Below are 15,746 nucleotides of genomic sequence, written 5' to 3' on the forward strand. Positions count from 1 at the left end.
TAGATACTGAAGGATTGAAAGTTTTCGACCCTAGCTTCACATTAGAAATCCCAGAGGAGATACTTTTAATCTTTAAATACCAATGCCAAGCCCCAGTCCAAACCATCCTTTCTGATGGTGGAGTCAGGGCATTATCTGTTTTCAGTCTTCCAGATGATACCAATGTGCAGCCACAGTTGGGAGCTATGAATCTAAACCCACCCTCTGTGGGTGGGTGTGTGTGTGTGTGTGTGTGTGTGTGTGTGTGTGTGTTGAGACAGTCTTGCTCTGTCGCCTAGGCTGGAGTGCAGTGACGCAATCTTGGCTCACTGCAACCTCCGCCTCTAGGTTCAAGGGATTCTTGTGTCTCAGCCTCCTCAGTAGCTGGGATCACAGGTGCCCACCACCACACCTGGCTAATCCACCCTCTATATTTAACATATGAGGAGAAATGATGTCCAGAGGTGAAACAATTGGCCCAAAGCCCTTCAGCTTAACTGAAACTGAAACTCAGGTGTTCAACCACAGACCAGTGTTTCAGGTTAATCCTAAACCAAAAATTTTAGGACATACAGTTTTCTTGATGGATACAAAAATGTCACTGTAAGGAATATTTTTTAAGTTAATTTAAGTATAACTTATTATATAGAGAAAGGAAATACAACATTATAGAGAGAGTTATCAGTGATAAAAGAATTAAAGTGTATGCTAAATTCATTTTTAAGTTCAATTAAGTATACTTCATGTATTAGATGTGGTGACTTATTCATTATTAGGTCTGTTTTGTGAGGTAGACATTATCATTCATAAATTTCATATATTTTAAATGAGGAAACTGATACACAAGATCAATAGACTTGCATTAGGTCACACGGCTGGTGAGTGGCAAAGTCAGGAAAGGAACTCAAAACATAGGACACTTAGTCCCATCTTTCTTTTCCCTTCCTAAAAATAGAACCCTATATTTGTACAATATAATTTTTGTTTTGTTTTCCATTCGGAGGCCGAGTGGAAAGGACCTCTTGGATAGGAGTGGTGAACAAAATGCATTTACGTTTCACAAAGGACCATTTTATAATTAACTTGGATAGGGCCCAGTGCGAGAGAACAGAAGAATAGTATTGAGATGAGGGGATCCTGCAGCGTCCAAATAGAATTAGAACTAGACTCAACTTGTCAAGATAAATGTTTGACAAAACCGGCATGTCTCTCCAGAATTCATTAAAATGTTGTTTGAAATATTAACAATTTCTTAAAGCAATGCTGTTGATGTTTAACACGTCATACTAACAAGTTTTTCTTTATTCTTCCTTGGTCTAGTTCTTTTGTGTTCTACAGAATGACTGTAATCACAAAATAATCTCCCAAAGTAGTGAAAGTTTCTCAATATAAATGATAAAGTCAGTAAAGCCCGGAGAAGCCACATCCAACATCACATGAGCTATAATGCAATGAAGATGAATTTAGTAGCTAATTCAATTTGGCATCAAGTTGAGCTACAGATTAAACATAGAAAAATAGCCAGGCACAGAAAGACAAACTTCACATGTTCTCACTTATTTGTAGGGACTAAAAATTAAAACAATTGTACTCATGGAGATAGAACATAAAAGGATAGTTACCAGAGGCTGGAAAGGGTAGTGAGGGGTGCAGTTTTTCACAAAGAAGTGGGAATGCTTAACGGATACAAAAAATCATTAGAAATAATGAATAACACTTAGTGTTTGTTAGCGCAACAGGGTGACTGGTAAAAAATAATTTAATTGTACATTTTAAAATAACTAAAAGAACATGATCAGATTGTTTGTAACACAGAGGATAAATGCTTAAGGGGATGGATATCCCCTAAATAAATAAATATAGAAAAAAACTTGGATAAATGTTTCTATTAGGGAAAAATAAAGTCATTTAGAACATTAAGAATATTAAAAGAATAAAGTACACAGTATTAAACTTGAAGATAAAAAGCAGAGTTTTTAGGTCCAAAGAATTATATTCAGTGTTTGTTTATTCAACAAAGGGTTTTTGTTTGTTTGTTTGTTGTTTTGTTTTGTTTTGTTTTTGGTATCCTCTATGTGCCAGAAATTGTCCTGGGTCTGGAGGTAAGAATGGCAAACATGGGGGGAAATCATCAATAAACAGTCAAGTCAATAAACAAGATCATTGCAGCCTTGTAAGTGCTCTGAAGAAAATAAACAGGATGTGGTCTTGGAAAGTGGATGAGAATGGCTTCTTCCATACAGAAGCAGCGAGGACCTCTCAGGAGAAGCAGCATTTGAGGTGAGATCTGAAGGCTGAGAAAGAGCCAGCCACAGAATGAGCTAAATGCCTGAGATAGCAGCTTTGCATATGAGAGCAATAGAAAGGAGGCCAAAGTGTGCTGTAATGTATGTCTATGTACTCACACATGCATATCCACACGTGTGTGTGCATATGCGCACACACATACACACACTGAATGGCAAAATGTGAACATCAGCTAGACTGGTATCCAGAAATCAGGATAGGTAAATTCCCTTGACATCAAATTTTGAAGTGTTCTAACTCCCTTTTCTCTTACCAAATGCCCTCCCCTCACCCCAAGCACACACATGGAACTTGGAAAAACATTAAAAATATTGACTTCCAGAAAGGTACATTACATCTTTATCTCTAGTTCAGGATATCATCAAATGACTCCTGCCTATGCTTGGTTGGTGGATAACTTTTATAAATTCAACTATTTGGAAAACACTAGTTTTCAAAGGACTAATGTACAGCAAAAGAAAATGTCTAACCCTGTTTCGTGCTGCTGTCACAGAATACTTGAGACTGGGTGATGTATAAACAACAGAAATTTATTGTTTCACAGTTTTCAAAACTGTGAAGCCCAAGATTGAAGGACTATGTCTAGTGAGGGCTTTCGTTCTCTGTCATAATATGTTGGAAGGCATCACATACCAAGAGAGCCCACAGGAGAGATGGAAGGGGCCAAACTCATCCTTCATGAGGGTGCCACTTCTCTGATAACAGCATTAATCCATGTTAGGGCAGAGCCTCTATGACCTAATCAACTCCTAAGGTGCTGCTGTCAGCACTATTGCATTGGAGATTATGTTTTTAACACATGAACTTTGGGGGACACAGTCAAACCATAGCAGCCGGCCACTATATTTTCATGGAAAGAAAATGTATTGAGACTCCCACAAAGTAAACTTCTTTGGATGCCATGAGTATAAAAATCTTGATTTGAGCTTCATTTCATAGCCATGGTGCAAATCAAATTGTTAAATGTATTTGTGAGTCTGTAATTATGGAGAAAGTCATTGTCTCATAATATATTCCAAAAATATTTAAATATTTGTTTGTTTTCTTCTTTTTTCAGTGTCTCACAGTCTGTCTCTTTTACCATGCCCATTTATTTCTTGACATCACCATTCATGAACCTTCCCAACATGGTTTTAAATTCAAGCTTCTTGTTTTTTCTGCTTTGGTGAGATCTTTCCATACCATTCTTTTGCCCTTCAAAGCACAATAAAGCCAATAGTAGAGACATCCTCTTGTATCGGCATTTTGGAATCAATATTTTCGTAGGTGTTTTACAGGTAAATCAGCTATTGGATGAAGTGGAGCTTTAAGAAAGTCTGGCCCTTAAAATAACTATATTCTGGTAATCACAAAGTCATAAAACAGAGCATTTCAATGATGATGGGTCATGTTTTTTCAGTCTTAATTTAGAATTTTTTTCAACTGACTTTGAGTTGCTGTTGCAATTCAACCTGCCTCTGGTGTTTTATATGCCTTAAAACTTGTTGCTCCTGTATAATAACCGGGAGAGCATAGCTGTAGGGTTCCAATTACTTTGGCAAAGGAACCTTATTACATTGTCTCCAACTAAGCATGTAATTAATGTCTCTATTTCAAGGCTATTTCAGCAAATTCAAAACCCAGAATCTATCCATACATATTTAGGGATGCATGGGAACACTTGTGATATCTTCATTGCAGCAGACAGTAATACCAGAGGAATTTTTGGAAGAATATGGAATACTTTATCATGGGTTGCAAATATTTTGTTATAATGAAAGTTGTAGTTTGAAATTAAACATGTTGTTCTAAAAAGTCTCCATGGGAATAGAATATAATAGAATTACCCACCTCCTAGGAGAGTTTTTTATGGGTGAGACATTTTCAGATCGTTACAACGTCTGAACAGGCATTATATGGCAAGAGAGCACATAGGAGATAAATATCTGTCTACAGTGCATGGGACATTTGCACCTTGAGTATCCTGCTGGACAGTTATGTAGGTAAAAAGTCTGTTTATAATAATCTGAACTTAAGCTTCTCTCCATTTTGCAAATAAACACAAAGTATTTTGCACAATCGTAATACTCTGAATTTTGCAGGAATGCAGCTACCATATACATAAAGAGAATATTGTGGTTAGTTTTGTTCGGAACTTTACCAAGAATTGGTCACCATTTCAAAAAAAAAAAAAATCACACCATTGATGGCAGCACAGCTTGTGGCATTTGAGTTGCCAGTGAAACATGCCCATATTATTATACATTTGCAGCAGTTGCAATTGCGAGGATTCTGTGTTTAGGTGCCACCATCTAACAATTTAATTATATTTTCTAATCAAGTGTATCGTGCCCATTTACCTACAGAAATACATTTTTGTCATGAATTACTTTTCTTATTTTTCCCCTTATATTATGGGGGAGTTGGCATTATGTGTTTAGGCAAATTATTTTATTTATTAATTTCTTTTCAGAATATTACAAGGACATTTAATTACATTATCAAAGGAGAGTTAGGTGAGATAAGATCAAGAACAATTCTGAAATATATCACTCCTCCAAGGAAAAGGGGGATGTGGTGCACGTGCACACATGTGCCCTTCAGTGCAAAGAACGAAGCAGGAAACGGAGATGGGAGAATTGGCCTTGATTTCAGCTCCTATTGAGTGTCAGGCCCCGTGCCCAGCCTTTCAAATGCATGAGCTCATTTTTTGTGCACAATGCCGAGAAATGCCATGTGTGCTTTGAATCCTGTAGCCCCAGAGTGCCGCATTGGGAGCTGACTGCTTGACATTTGGAGATCAGAGAATGAGAGGAAATGAGTAGATGAATATTCTTGACATTGTTGGAGTGTTAGAATTATTTAAAAGTTCTATTAAACAAGTGACAGTCTCAGAGTCTGATTTATGGTAGTTAATGAAATTTTCACAAATAAGTATTATCATAAAATTCGAAAAAAATCATAGTAACTGAGCACACAAATTCACATGCATATGAATGTCAGTGCACGTTGGTGCATTCGTGCTTCCTATTTATAGCTTTCGGGACACATCCGAAAGTGATAAATGAACATTGAAATGCTACACATATGTTTATATCCACTTTTAGCTATGGGGTTGTCTCAAAATGTGGTATCTCCACTGAGCCAAATCCCAGGCATTTAGAAAGTACAAAAAATTTAAAACTTTAAAGTGAACCAAAGAGGAGAGAAAAAAAAAAAAAACTAAAACTGAGAGATATGGCAATCATAAACCTGGCACCAAATTACCTTTTAAAGTACTATATGAAAAATGAAATGTATCAGAATTGGTTACTAATACTTCTTTGTTGGCTAATTGTCATTTTTAAAGACTGATAGAAGAGGACCTTTCTGTTACATAGACATCACCATGGCATTTTTAAGCCTTGAGGATAATTTTGCTGTATATAACATTTCAGGGGTGTAAATGTAAACATTATAATTTCAGATAAGGGACAGATTGCTTTCTTTTAAAAATGCCCAGGTAAAGCTAAATGTTAGTACTTAATGAGGGGTGTGTGTCTGTTCATCTCTTTTTCTATTGACCCAAATATTGCTGTAAGAAGAAATAAAACAAGGCAAAAGAGACCAAGTTCAGAGGAGAGTGTACTGTGCTGAAAAGATGGCGTTTTGCAACCACTGCAATGAAGTGAAAATGACTAGAATTTCGAAAACCTTTTTCTTACGTTTCATTTGGTTGCAAGTTGCAGAAACCCAAGTAAAACTAATTTAAGCAAAAAACAAAATGTTAGGTCACCTGACTAAGAAGGTCTAGGGTATTACTTGCTTCAGGCATAGCTAGATACAAGGAATTGAATTTTGTTAAGTTGTCTCTCTCTCTTGTCATCTCTTGACTCTGCTCTGCCTCATCTGAATTGACTTCTCTCTAGGTAGACACTTCCAACACGTTGGTGGACAGAAGCATAATATCTAAATCATTCTAATCCAAGCAAAACAAAACTTTCTTTTTCCAAAAGTTAAAGAAAGAGGGTGTCTTATTGAACCAACTTGGGTCACATGCCCATGAAGCAAATACTGTAGGCTGGGGGATGAATTATGCTGATTGCCAGGCCAAGGTTATGTGTCTCCAAGATAGGAGCAGGGAGGTGTCAGCCCCACCAGAACCTGAACCAAATGCACTGATACCACAGGAAATGAGATTCTATACCCTCCAATTGCTAGTGGCCCAACCCAAGAGGCAGCAGTCAGATATTGCAAAAATTTGTATTGCATATATTATAGTAACATAAATTTTAATTTTATACATATCCCTCTTGAGATGCCAGAAGGCATAGAGAATAACTGAATTTCAAAACTGAGAAAGATCTTGTAAGTTATATAATTGAACATCATCAATTTAAATATCTTTTGAGAATTCAGTCATCTTTAAATTGAGTCTTGCTAATTGCAAAAACTGGTTATTGTATAGCAGTGCAAAATACTAGATTGGAGGAATATAACATATGAATCAGAATTGTATTAAAAGCATTTGTTGTATATCCCAAAGATATTTTAGGATTCACTTATTGATGTGAACTACAGGGACTATTACCAAAAGTTTACACAAAAATTATTTTAATCTGATTTTCCCCATCCCAGGTATGTTATCATTTCTAAAGTCTCTATTATTATAATGACTTTTTACGCAGTTTAAAATGTTCATTGAAAAGTAATTCTAACTTCTTTTTGTGTATATATATATATATATATATATATATATATATTAGTTCCTCTGCTCACTATTTCTCCTATTACAGACAACAACAATTGGTATGCCCTGTTTACTAGCAAAAAACAATTATTTCATAAATATACACCTTTCAGAAAATGTCCACCTTTAAAAGAAATCCAAAGTGAACCCAAATGTACAGTCAGACACTTAAATCCAAATTCCAATAGCTCACACTAAATAGAGAAGTATTTATAATAGAAATGTATTTGTGCTTCTAATCACCAGTGAGTATATGAATATTCATATTTGCCTATTATAGGCAAGTCATTATTAAATATAATTTATGGAAGAAGTTACAAAATATTAAATATATTTTGAAGTAATTGCCAAGTCCTTTGTACAAAGGAAGAGAAATTTGACCCAAACTAATAATCTCCCATTATTTGAGATTTTGTCATTGTCAGTTTGAGTTTACATTTGAAAATTTTGTGACTGCCTGTAATCCCACTCCCGAGCCCGGACAATGATGTGGGTGTTGTGTTTCAAAACTAGCCAGGACCACAGAGAGCTAAAGGAGCTCTTTTTTGCCTGCAACTGGTTACCTCAATTCACTAGAGCTGATAATGAGGCCAAGGCCTGGGCTATGACCTTTGGGAATGTCCTAAGCTCCCTGGATATGAGGCCACAGACCATAGCACTGTTTCTGTCCTTAAGGAGAATAAGATTTGAAGGATATGGCCATAGTAATGCAAAACACTCTCCAACATTATAAAGCCATCTACATAGCATGCTGTCCAGTGCTAGTGGCCAGACTCTTCATTCCTGAGTCATTCACATCATAAGTGGGAATTATAAAATGATGGGAATCTTTGCTGACCCATGAAAACTGATTTAAGGTTTCAACATAATTAGCTGTCTTTGTGATATTAAGACAGTAATATTAAGTTTTGCAAGAAATACTGATTTTAAAAATTCCAAAGGTCAAAATTGAAATACAAATAGATACTGTAATGGAATTAAAGGGCAAGAACATCTAATGGTGAATCTGTTCAATGAATATAATGAGATTATTCTCAAGCAGATGAATCCCTAGCTTAAACAAGAAAATGAGCTATGCAGAGCAGAGATATAATATTGCAACTTCTATGAACTCGCTGCCTTTACGTTTTGTCAATATGCATTAATTCTGATTTCTTTTAGAAAAACAGAATTACTATTACAAGTATCAGCAAACGGCATGAACGTAAATACATTTTTATTTAATCCTAAATTTACCTGAACTAGCTAATTTATTCACTATTCCAGTTAGAACAGCATATCCAATAAAAACTCATAATGCCCATGAACTATACAACTCTTTGATTTATCAAAATATTAAGTATAGGCCAGGTGTGATGGCTCACGCCTGTAATCCCAGCACTTCGGGAGGCCAAGGTAGGCAGACTGCTTGAGCCCAGCCTGGACAACATGGCAAAAAACCATCTCTACAAAACATAGGAAAAAATTAGCTTGGAATGTTGGCATGCACCTATCGTCCCAGCTACTCAGGAGGCTGAGGTGGCCTGAGCCCAGGAGGTCAAGGTTGCAGTGAGCAGTGATCATTCCACTGCAACCCAGCCTGGGCAACGTAATGAGACCCTGCCAAATAAAACAAAAAAACAAGTGTTCAATATAAATACTGCTTGTTATAGTTACATTGACAAGTACCCCTAACATGCTATCAGAGCTCAGACATTAAGTTAATGTTATATTTAATAGGTTATTATAGTGATACTGTTTAGCCAATTGAGGTTTTAATTGTGTAAGTAGGATACATTACAAATTAAGAAACTTTATTAGATTTCTATAGAATAGTGGCTTAGTGCATGAGTTATAACATAGATTTATGGTGTGAATAAGCAACAAAATAAGGATCAAATTTTGGCCAGTATTTTGAGCAGGAAAAAGATCAACATATTAAATCATTAGGATATTATTTATAATTATAAATACTCATTAATTCTTTATTAGAATTATACTTTCTATATTCATTATTAGTTATGAATTAATTCTCAAGTGCCTCAACTATGAATATCACCATGTGTAAGATGCTAAACCAGTCACTGAGGAAAAACAAATAAATGTGAAAATTGTTGACCTTTTTAAGGAATTTATGGCCTAGAATGTATGCAAGATATAAAATACTAAACAAGAAGCAATATAAAGCACTCTGTGATACCCATGAGTGAATTGCAGTGTAAATCCTCTAATAGTTAAAAAACAGAACACAGTCACTATGAGATTTTAGCTAGGTCTTCAGAGATGAGTATACTTCATATTAGTAGCATGTGCTTGAAAGTCCATGAGTATGTCCAGATACTTCTTATCTCAATATTTCCTTGGATGTAATTACTCTACTTCCTTGAAATATCTTTTAAGCTGGTGTTATGGTTTAAACATATCCCGCAAAGTTTATGTGGTGGAAAGTTAATTCCCAATGCAACGGTGTTGGGAGGGAGGGCCTAATATGAGGTGATTCGGTCATGAAGGCTCTGCCCTTCAATGGTTTAAAGTTGCTATGACAGAAGTGACTTAGTCATCAGAAGAGTGGGTTTGTTATTCAAGCGAGTTTGGTTCTCTCACTTGCATGTGCTCTCCTGCTCTTCCGCCTTCTGCCATGGGACAATGCAGCAAGAAAGCATTCACAAGATGCAGGCCCCTTGGACTTCCCAGCCTCCAGAACTGTAAGAAATACATCTCCATTTTTTATAAATCACCCAGTCTCTGGTATTCTGTTACAGAAGCACAAAATAGACTAAGCTGTTATTTCCATTTCAAGCATTAGGTTTCACTTAGGCCCATTGTAATATATAATATAATTCATAAATATGAATATTCTCAGATAGGTGCACAGAAGGGGATTGATCAAGCCCCCCGTTCATGGCACACAGACATTAATAGTCCAGAGATTGGCTTCCTTTTTATATAATACTTCATTTAAAAAATTGTATTTGTCTACCCTATCTCCTATTTTCAATCCCACTTTCCCTATTGTGTATATTTAATGCAGGACTGTTCACTTCATTTTTAATTTTTTATGAATCCATATATATGTATATATATACATATATAAAAAACATATAATTATGTTTTTAAATTTATAAACATTTAGTTATATAAATGGCAAAGAATGGTGTATCAGCCAGGGTTCTCCAGAGAAATAACCAGTAGGATATTTTATTTATAGAGAGAGACAAAGAGAGATAGAGAGGAGAGACAGAGAGACAGACTGCTTTCAAGGAATTTGCTTGCTTACACAACTATGGGGACTGGGAAGTCTGAAATCTATAAGGCAGGCCAGCAGACCGGAAACTCAGGCAGGAGCTGATGCTATAGTCCTGCTACCGATTTCTAAAGAAACTCTTAGTTTTGCTGTTTAGTCCTTTTGGCCAATTGAATGAGGCCCATCCACACTGTCAAGGTAATCTCCTTTACTTAAAGTCAACTGATTGTAGATGTTAACCACGTCTACAAAATGCCTTCACTGCAACTCTAGTATTATTTGATTACTGGGTACTATCATTTAGCCAAACTGACATGTAAAACTTGTCCTCATACATGGCTCCTGGTTTCCTATTCTGCGTAAGATTTCCCCCTACTTCATCAAGTAACTTTATTTTAATTTAAAACTATATGCCTAGCTTCAACAACAGAATACACTTGTGGACTTAGGTTGTATATCCCCATTTCAACTCAAGAAAAAGAATCTGTATTTTCTACAGTCCAGTCTGGTAACATTTCTTTGAGATCAAACATGGAGGTTCCAGAGTTGGAATGTGAAATGAATACAATAGAGGCTCTGAATATGCTGGAGGCACTGAAACTGGTTCTTGGCATCATAGTGCTTAACTGTGTGACCACCTGCAGTCCTGTTCTTGAATGAGAATGACAACCAGCCTTCCTTTAGCACATTCTACATGCCAGACCTTGGGCCAAGAGCTTTTTATGTACTTTATTTACTTCTCACAGCAACCTCATAAAACTCTCCCAAATAGTGTAACAGAATTAAATGTGTAGCCCTCCAGATGATACTGAAGAAGCATCAAGCTACTTTGAAAAAAAAAATATTTTAAATTTTATTTATTATATCATATGTCCTATTTACTACATTTTAAGGCCATTTAGAATAATTCAGATTAAAACAGAGGAAAAAAATTTACTTTGATTACTAGTACCTTATTATGTACTTTAAATCTGACTCTTGATAACCAGACTAAGAATCATAAGAGAAAGCCTACCTTTATCCCCACCCCATATCAGAATCTCTGAGTTGCAATTTGAATTTCAAGGGTAATGCCACACACTTTTTAATGAAGTCTTATTTGACCTCTCATTCTTTATGCAGCAAAACAATGGTAGCAATTTTAGGTCACTCAAATATTTTTACAACAAAATAAACAATACTCTTTTTACTTAATCTGCAGATAAAATTAACCATTGACTCAGCTTTGTCCCTCATGTGGGCAAAGCAACCCCCAACCTCATATCATTACTTTAATTTAGAAAGAATTCTGTTTGTGTTAGTTACAGTCTCATTTCAGTAACATAGATCATAAGACATAATTCTGAAGATGAACTTTTTGCACACTTCTGAATCAAAGTAGTTGGTTTAGAGAGAGCCCTGTAGTCCGCATAGAGTACTCCTCTTAAGGCCCAAGAACTCATGTCTCACCACCAGTTGAAAATAGAGCAGAGGCCTGAACTCAGAACCCCCAGCCCTGACCCCGACTGCAGCCCAGTCAATTACACTGCATTCTGACCTTACTAGAGCTCAGTCTCATAAAACTTGTTCTTGTAAACTCTGTGCTCATACAAACATGCATGTCTGCATTGTACTTAAGGAATTGTAATACGATCCTTGTATTGCAGTGAATGCCCGTTTCCGTATGATTCTTCCACAGCCCTATCAATCCCTAGGCTGCACCACTGTTAAAGTTTCCTGAGATAATCAGGAAGATTTTCTAAGAAATTGCACCAGGACATTTGTTCAGGCCTCTAATAGCAGAACCTTACTTGTTTCTTGAGGCAACCATGGAGTTCAGTCTCAGACCAACCAAAATCAATAATTGTCTTAGACACAATCTTTGTCCTTTATTCCCACTGATTCTCCTTGTTTTAAAAGAAGCAATTTCAGAAGTGAAGAGGGGCATGCAATGCCACATACATGTTCATTCTCAACATTTTAATTTTTGCATATAAAAATCTATATAATAGACTCAAGAAAAATCTGGGCTGTGAACAGACAGTTAATGGGAGAAAAGTCACTTCACTGCCTCATTGCTAACTACTAAGAGCCCTGCCTCTCAAAGTCTTGTATGAGAATTGCCAAATGTATAAATTTCTCCAAGGACCTTAGCTCTCACGGGCTTTTCTGAAAGTTTATGCTTAATGGTTTTCATTTCCAAAAGTAGGGCTTATACCAGCTAGTTCTGCACAATGTGTCCACACCAGAATATTCCCTACAGGCACTCGATCTGTCCTATAAATTAGTCTTTATCAGATTTCTTCTCAGAACTCTGGAGTTTTGGTGACATTGTATAAATACTTTAACTGTTTTATGTAGTTTTGAGAAAAAGAAAAAAATGCTCCTAATATGTTCACAAATCATCACCTTAGGAAGTATTAGACCTACTTGTTGCTATCAGATACTTTTTAGTTTGTTGGTTCTTTGACTAAACACTTAATATCATGATCTTCCTCATCTTTTTAATTTTCCTGAAGTGGCTTTTCAGAGATAAGATAGGTTCCCCTAAGATAGGTTCTTCTAAACTCTTATAAATAATGCTTTTTTTTGTGAGTAATATAAGCCCAATAATCTTCCCGTGAATGACTTTAGTAGCTATAAATAGATGCATTTCAGGAGATAAAATAAAGCATAGCAAATTATAAAACATAGACTCTTGAATATAAGCTTGAATATATAAATATAGATTAATATAAACTTGTGCATTTGTATAAACTTACATGTCACTGTTCTGACTTTTTTGAGAAATGCTTTAGAGTATACTTTTTAATGTTAAATTTTTGTGGGTGCATAGTAGGTGCCTATGTTTGTAGGGCATATAAGGCATAATAATCACATCACCTCAGGCATGTATTCATTGTGTTAAAATAATCCATTTATACTCCTTTCATTATTTTTAAGTATACAATAAATTATTATTGACTGTAGTCACCCTGTTGTGCTATCAGATAATAGGTTTTATTTATTCTATCTCACTATATGTTTCTACCCATTAATCATCCCCTCTACCCCCACCCCTCCACTGCCCTTCCCCAGCCTCTAGTAACCATCATTCCACTCTCTATCTCCATGAGTTCAATTGTTTTGATTTTTAGATCCCACAAATAAGTGAGAACATGTGATGTTTGTCTTTATGTGCCTGGCTCGTTTCATTTAACATAATGACTCTACTTCCATCTCTGTTGTTGCAAATGACAGAATCTCATTCTTCTTTATAGCCCAGTAGTACTCTATAGTGTACCATGTTTTATTTATCCACTCATCTGTCAATGGACACAGGTTGCTTCCAAATCTTGGCTGTTATGAATAGTGCTACAATAAACATGGGAGCGCAGATATCTCTTCAAGATACTGATTTCCTTTCTTTTGGGTACATACCAGCAGTGGGATTGCTGAATCATATAGTAGCTCTATTTGTAGTTTTTTGAGGAACCTCCAACTGTTCTCCATAGTGATTGTACCGATTTATATTCCCACTAATAGTATACAAGGGTTTTTCCCTTTATTCCACATTCTCAGCAGCATTTGCTATTGCCTGTCTTTTGGATAAAAGCCATTTTAACTGGTGTGAGTTAATATCTCATTAGAGTTTCGATTTGCATTTCTCTGATAACCAGTGATGTTGAATCCTTTTCATATACCTGTTTGCAATTTGTATGTCTTCTTTTGAGAAATGTCTATTCAGATTTTTGCCCATTTTAAAATCAAATTATTGGATTTTTTCTATAGAGTTGTCTGAGCTTCTTACATATTCTGGTTATTAATCCTTTGTCAGATGGATAGTTTGAAAATATTTTCTCCCATTCTGTAGGTTGTCTCTTCACTTTGTTGATTGTTTCCCTTGCTGTGCAGAAGCTTTTTAACTTGATGTGATCCCATTTGTCCATTTTTGCCTTGGTTGCCTGTACTTGTAAGGTATTACTGAAGAAATCTTTGCCCACTCCAATGTCCTGGAGATTCTCTCCAATGTTTTCTTGTAGTAGTTTCATAGTTTGGGTTCTTAGACTTAAGCCTTTAATTGATTCTGTTTTGATTTTCATATATAGCAGGAGATAGGGATCTATTTTCATTCTTCTGCATATGGAAGTTTCCCAGCACCATTTGTTGAAGAGGCTATCCTTTCCCTAACATATCTTCTTGGCACTTCTATTGAAAAATGAGTTCACTGTAGATATATAGATACATGGATTTGTTTCTGGGTTCTCTATTCTGTTCCATTGATCTATGTGTCTGTTTTTATGCCATTACGATACTGTTTTGGTTACTATACCTCTGTGGTACAATATGAAGCCAGGTAATGTGATTCCTCCAGTTTTGTTCTTTTTGCCCAGGATAACTTTGGCTATTCTAGGTCTTTTGTGATTCCATATACACTTTAGAGTTGTTCTTTCTATTTCCATGAAGAATGTATTTGGTATTTTGATAGAGATTGCACTGAATCTGTAGACTGCTTTAAGTGGTATGAATATTTTAACAATATTGATTCACCACCCATGAACATGGAATATCTTTCTGTTTTACTGTTTCCTCTTTAATTTCCTTTATCAGTGTTTTATAATTTTCATCATAGAACTCTTTCAATTCTCTGGTTAATTTCTAGGTATTTCATTTTATTTGTAGCTATTGGAAATGGGATCACTTCCTTGATTTCTTTTTCAGATTGTTCACTGTTGGCATATAGAAATGCTTCATAGTATACTTTACTTTCTGGTGCCTGAAATCTGCTGAAAGGCAACTGGTGACAGAGACCTGAAGAAAGTGGAGCCCAGAAATGTCTTGGATTTTGACTTTATCTCTTTCTTTGATGGTCTTTCATGATGCTAAACAAGTCCTGTGTGCTTAGATAGAAATTGAAGCCTGTGAGAATGTTTTCTCTTTTACTTGGGGTGAATTGGGATCCTCACTATACAGCATTAATTTCTTAACTACATTTATAATCATAGAAGACAATAGAGGCATCATTCCAGACAATATTTTTAAAGCCAGTTGGCACAAGAAATAAGACAAGCAAAAATGCAAAAGGTGACAAAAGCTCTACCCAATGTGGGGTCAGTCCCCATCTAAGTAATGCAAAAATGGGATTGGCTTGAGGAAGTAGGAATGGGAACCCAGTACTGAAGTTATAAGCCAAATCAAAATATGAGAAATCTAGAAGATATATTTCTTCAAAAAGATAACATAAAGTGCTTAGGGTCAGTTCAACAAAATCCTTAGGGACCAAACCTGAAGAGACAAAAAATAGCAATAGACGAAGTAAGGCAATAAGCAGAGAATCATAATGCTTACACAACCTCAAGAGGTTCTCTTAATATGACCTGCTGAGAAATAAAATATTATCTGAAAATTGCAAGACTCCAAGACATTGGCCCAATGTTCCTATTATTAAGGAATTAAATGTGTCTTCTGCATTTCCCATATTTTAATTTGGCTTAGAACTGCAGTACAGAGTTTCCATTCCTACTTTCTCAAGCCAAGCCCATTTTTGCTCCCTGCATGGTAAACCACTGG

The 15,746-nt window shown here is 35.8% G+C and overlaps 1 protein-coding gene across 5 annotated transcripts in view; it reads left to right on the forward strand.

The window, feature by feature from the left end:
* KCNQ5 (potassium voltage-gated channel subfamily Q member 5) overlaps positions 1-15,746 on the forward strand; it is a 572,501-nt gene that overhangs the window by 165,743 nt on the left and 391,012 nt on the right. The window lies entirely within an intron of this gene.

This window comes from Theropithecus gelada, chromosome 4 (genome assembly GCF_003255815.1).
Source record: "Theropithecus gelada isolate Dixy chromosome 4, Tgel_1.0, whole genome shotgun sequence".
Taxonomy (NCBI): Eukaryota; Metazoa; Chordata; class Mammalia; order Primates; family Cercopithecidae; genus Theropithecus; species Theropithecus gelada.